This window comes from Diaphorina citri, unplaced genomic scaffold, assembly GCF_000475195.1.
Source record: "Diaphorina citri unplaced genomic scaffold, Diaci psyllid genome assembly version 1.1 scaffold344, whole genome shotgun sequence".
NCBI lineage: Eukaryota > Metazoa > Arthropoda > Insecta > Hemiptera > Psyllidae > Diaphorina > Diaphorina citri.
In genome coordinates this window covers 78,567-83,928 of record NW_007377779.1, presented here as the reverse complement: position 1 = coordinate 83,928, position 5,362 = coordinate 78,567, and the positions used below count along the sequence as shown (strand labels likewise).

General features: G+C 38.8%; 2 long non-coding RNA genes across 2 annotated transcripts; one reads left to right on the top strand and one right to left on the bottom strand.

Annotated features, from left to right (window-relative positions):
* The first annotated feature begins 510 nt into the window (after nt 1-510).
* LOC113466850 lies at nt 511-2,055 on the top strand. The gene is made up of 2 exons (XR_003391125.1): nt 511-611; nt 1,992-2,055. It is a non-coding gene; the product is annotated as an uncharacterized LOC113466850 (long non-coding RNA).
* On the bottom strand, nt 1,358-2,070 carry LOC103507819. Its single transcript, XR_001809471.1, has 2 exons — nt 1,994-2,070; nt 1,358-1,432 (listed from the first exon to the last, which is right to left on the bottom strand). It is a non-coding gene; the product is annotated as an uncharacterized LOC103507819 (long non-coding RNA).
* Nucleotides 2,071-5,362: the final 3,292 nt, after the last annotated feature.

The following is a 5,362-nucleotide window of genomic DNA, read 5'->3' as shown; positions in this document are numbered from 1 at the left end:
ATCACCCTCACTATAGCGTCTTTACCATTTCAGTGGCGTAAAAACAGGGTGGGGAGTGGATCGTAAGCGCTAGGTCGCGAGTTCGATTCCCGCCTTTATCCTGAACGGATAGGGTTCGTTTTCGGAAAGGGTGGTTTTCTCCCATCCTGTCTTCCTTCTCTCTTCGCTTTCGGGACAATAAGACCTCACAGCAGTTACTGTTTCCTCTATCAAAGTTCTAATTGAGAAATAGAAAAGTGAATTTTTGCAAGCTGTAACGATTTTGTAAAAATCGGTCACCCGTCTTGTTAATAACCGAAGACAATGTTGCTTAACTTTAGTACTCTTTTATTCTTCCTCTTCTTCTTTGTAGGTCTGTTTTTGATAGAGGGGAACTGTAACTGCTGAGGTCTTATCGTCCCGACAGCGAAGAGAAGGAAGGGGAAAGCTCTATCATGGGTAATAGAAAGTAGTGTGATGATCACACCACTATTTTCCAAACCATATTTCCATTTTAAAAAGAAAAATCTCAATAGGTGGGCATAACTCGTTAACCTTATCATAAATTGACTTTCATAAAACTTATACTCTTACCTGTGCAACACTTATGTACATTCTCAGATTTCGCAAAAGTACCTACTTTTTGATCTAGCTATAAAGATCTTATTTAGATTGATTTGGAATTTTTAGAGGAAAAGGCTGCGGTTACAATGGACGCGATTTCACGCGACACGATTCGGGGCGAATTCGCGCGACTTTTTCAAATACATTAGTTCTAATGAAAGCGGTTACACTAGTTGCATGTTTTCGCACGTTTTCGCGCGAATTCGCGCGATTCCTTTGAAGCGAACAAAATAGTTTTTTTTTTCGCGCGAATTTGCTGGAAATTTTAGTAATTTATTTTAATATTTGTGATTTGTTTTGTTTGTTTTTTGTCTCAAATTATGAAATAAAAATACTTGGCTTTGTACAACCATGTATTTATTTGGACCAAATGCCTACCTATTTTGGTAGTTTGTTAAAAACAAGTATTTTATTCTCAGAATTTTTATTTAGATTTTGTTTTAACAGAAATTGTGCTGAAAGTAAAAATAAAGCTTTCAAAAAGACTGAACATTTTAATTTTCTTTTATTGTAGGACATTTAATTACAATAGACAATGAAAAGTTAATCAGGGCAGTGCAACAATTACTGCGAAAAATCTCATCTAATGTAACCACTACGTCGCGCGAAAATCGCATTGCATCGCATTCGCGTTCAGTGTAACCGCAGCCTTAAGTCCTTCCACACAATCCGTCGAGGAGCCGCCACTGCTTACCTAACTCAATCTACAGGTACAGTGCGTTTTAGCTCATCAACTTATCCTCTAGAGGCCCAACTAAAGAGCCTCAAATCAATTCATCTTGGGTTTTTTGCTGCCAATTTCAAAAATACCTACCTATTTTTACAAGTCCTATTGAGTGTTTGTTTTTTTTTTTTTTTTTTTCTCAAATTATGAAATAAAAATACTTGGCTTTGTACAACTATGTATTTATTTGGACCAAATGCCTACCCATTTTGGTAGTTTGTTAAAAAACAAGTATTTTCACAATTGTTATTTAGATTTTGTTTTGACAGAAATTGTGCTGAAAGTAAAAATAAAACTTTCAAAAAGACTGAACATTTTAATTTTCTTTTATTGTAGGACATTTAATTACAATGGACAATGAAAAGTTAATGAGGGCAGTGCAAGAATTACTGCGAAAAATCTCATCTAATGTAACCACTACGTCGCGCGAAAATCGCATAGCATCGCATTCGCGTTCAGTGTAACCGCAGCCTTAAGTCCTTCCACACAATCCGTCGAGGAGCCGCTACTGCTTACCTAACTCAATCTACAGGTACAGTGCGTTTTAGCTCATCAACTTATCCTAGAGGTCCAAGTGTCCAACTAAATACCCTCAAGTCAATTCATCTTGGGTTTTTTGCTGCCAATTTCAAAAATACTAAAACTACACACCTATTTTTACAAGACCTATTGAGTACAATTTTGTTATGTCCACATTTTGAGTTTTTGAGATCAAGCCAATAACGGAAGAATAAAAATGAAGTTTGAGATACCATTTTTGGTACCAGTACTATGTATGGTGTCAATACTGCCCCTGGTCAAATCTGCTGGTAAGTAATAAAATTTCATGACCTAAAATAGGAGATTTAGAGGTGCAGCGCCAGCCTAGATAGCTTAGTTGGTAGCGCGTCTGCCTTGTAAGCGCTAGGCCTCGGGTTCGATTCCCGCCCGTGGTGGATTTTATCCTGATGGAATCGTAAGCGCTAGGTCGCGAATTCGATTCCCGCCTTTATCCTGAACGGATAGGGGTCGTTTTCGGAAAGGGTGGTTTTCTCCTATCCTGTCTTCCTTCTCTCTTCACTTTCGGGACAACAAGACCTCAGCAGTTACTGTTTCCTCTATCAAAGTTCTAATTGAGAAATAGAAAAGTAATGTGATTGGCTAACCTAAAGAAACCAGCCTGTCTTCCTTCTCTCTTCGATTTCGGGACGATAAGACCATAGCAGTTACAGTTCCCTCTGTCAAACCTCTTAAAAAAAAAAGTATAATGTAATTATTGGCTAACCTAAAGAAACCAACTGAGGGGAAGGGATTTCCCCTTCTTTTCCCCCTCATGGAGCCGGCACTGTTTTTATTGTTATTGTTTCCGACTTAGGTTTCCCCATCTCCTCCTCTGATCATAAAGCTTAGATTTACATAGTTACCTATACAAAATACCTATCTATTATGTTAATGTAAACAATGTCTGGAGGGGGAAATTAAATCAGGGAAGATACCAGCCTGAATTTTCCTTGCTTAAGAAATAGTAAAGGTTGAGGTAAACTTTGAGGTTTCCCCATCTCCTCCTCTGATCATAAAGCTTAGATTTACATAGTTACCTATACAAAATACCTATCTATTATGTTAATGTAAACATATACAATGTCTGGAGGGGGGAATTAAATCAGGGAAGATACCAGCCTGAATTTTCCTTGCTTAAGAAATAGTAAAGGTTGAGGTAAACGTTTTGTAGCCAAAACCAAATGTCAGCCCAAACCAATCACCCCAGGGCTGATTGAGAGGCTGACGAGAAACGCCGACCCCGTCTGAACACGGGAGAAGGTGGAGGAGGAGGAGAAGGAGGAGGAGGAGGAGGAGGAGGGCTGATTGAGAGGCTGACGAGAAACGCCGACCCCGTCTGAACACGGGAGAAGGTGGAGGAGGAGGAGAAGGAGGAGGAGGAGGAGGAGAAGAAGAAGAAGAAGAAGAAGAAGAAGAAGAAGGAGAAGATCTCCAAAGAAATATATTTTCCTCATTGACCTCTTTCTTCTCCTAAGACCCCTCACTCTTTCTCTCTCTCCCCTCCTTCTCCTACTCAATTTTCTCTCCTTCTTCTCCCTTCTTTCGCTCTCCTCCTCCACCTCCCTTCTTCTCCTCCTTTCTCTCTCCTTCTTCTTCTCCTCCTTACCTACTTTTTCTTCTACCCCTTCTCTATCTCTCTCTTACTCCTCCCATACCGTCTCTACTTCTCTCCTCCGTCCACACATCTCTCTCTTTTACTCCACATCACTCTCTCTCTCTCTTCCTATCTCTTTCTCTCTCTCTCTTCATATATCCGTCTCTACTTCTCTCCTCCGTCCACACATCTCTCTCTTTTACTCCACATCACTCTCTCTCTCTCTTCCTATCTCTTTCTCTCTCTCTTCATATATCTCTCTCTCTCTTCCTATCTCTTTCTCTCTCTATCTCTTTCTTCCTTCTCTCTTCCATTTTTCTCTTTCCTATATTCCGAACTAAATTTTCACCATCAATCATTCTGTTTGGATCTGTCGTACGTCTTCTGTCTCTGTCTCTCTGTCTATCTTCCTATCTCCCTCGTATACATACTTTTCGTAATGCAGTTTTTCTTCTCTCTTTTCTGCTGTGTCTTTTTTTTCCTTCCCTTAAGCAAATGACAAATGAAGAAGAAAGAGAAGGAAGACGGAAAGAAGACGACGAAAAGAAGAGAGAAGGAAAACATAGAAAATAAAAGGAAGGAGGAAAAAATCAAAAAAATGGGTAGTTAAAGTAGCTAATTGTCTTCATGCATCATTTACCTAATGGTACTTTCTCTGTTCTCTTCTTTCTTCTTCTTCTTCTTCTTCTTCTTCTTCTCCTCCTCCTCCTTCTTCTTCTTCCTCTTCTTCTTCTCCTCCTTCTTCTTCTTCCTCCTCTTCTTCTTCTCCTCTTCCTTATTCTTCTTATTATTATTCTTCTCCTTCTCCTCCTCCTTCTTCTTCTCATTCTCCTCCTCCTTCTTCTTCTTCTCATTCTCCTCCTTCTCCTTTTCCTTTTCTTCTTTCTTATTATCTTCTTCTTCCTCCTCCTTTATCTTAATCTCTTTTTTCATCTTTCCTTCTTCCTATATTTTTCGTTATTCTTCTTATTAATTCTTCTTCCTATTTTTCTTCTTCTTTCTCTTCTTCCTTTTTATCTTTCCTTTTCTTCTTTCTCATTATCTTAACTACCTACCAGTTTACTTTTTCTCCTCGAGTATTTTAACGGTAAAGTGTATTTGTTCAAGCATCTTGTGAGCATTAACCAACCTTGTTAGGTCATTTGTTCCCGACAACCTATGAGACGAAGAAGAAGAAGAAGAAGAAGAAGAAGAAGGAAGACACGGGATAGTAGGGATTTGTTCTGGCACACTAGAGGGAAAAAGGGAAAAAGAGGGAAAAATTAAAAGAGGGAAAAAAGGAAAAAAGAGAGAAGAAACCGAGGGAGAAAGCAAATATAGAGGAACGATTAGGATTGAAAGAAAAAATGGGATTTTTTTTCAAGAGGTTTGGTAAAGGGAACTTTAGGATTGAAAGAAAAAGTGGGATTTTTTTTCAAGAGGTTTGGTAAAGGGAACTTTTTAGGATTGAAAGAAAAAATGGGATTTTTTTTCAAGAGGTTTGATAGAGGGAAATTATAACTGCTATAAGGTCTTATCGTCCCGGAAGCGAAGAGAGAAGAAAGAAGGAATGGGAAAGAAAATACGTATTGAGAAGGGATCTTTGATGGGAATGATGGAGTAGTGAAAATTTCCGGAATCGATATTTGGCACGCAGGTATTATGGGAGTAGAGAGAACGAAATAACTTACAACGCTTCACAGTTATTTCCCTATCAAAATATGGACCTTTACAAAGCTTCCGAGACATCCATTAAGATGTATCATGAGTAGAGGCCATCAATAATGATTTCTAGGTGTGTCCACACATTTTTTAAGGCCCCAATTGTCCCAATACTAAAGTTCAACAAAAATAACCTAAATTTGTGGACGTAAAGGTGTGTCCACACTGTCCACACATAGTCAACCGATGTCGATCGACGA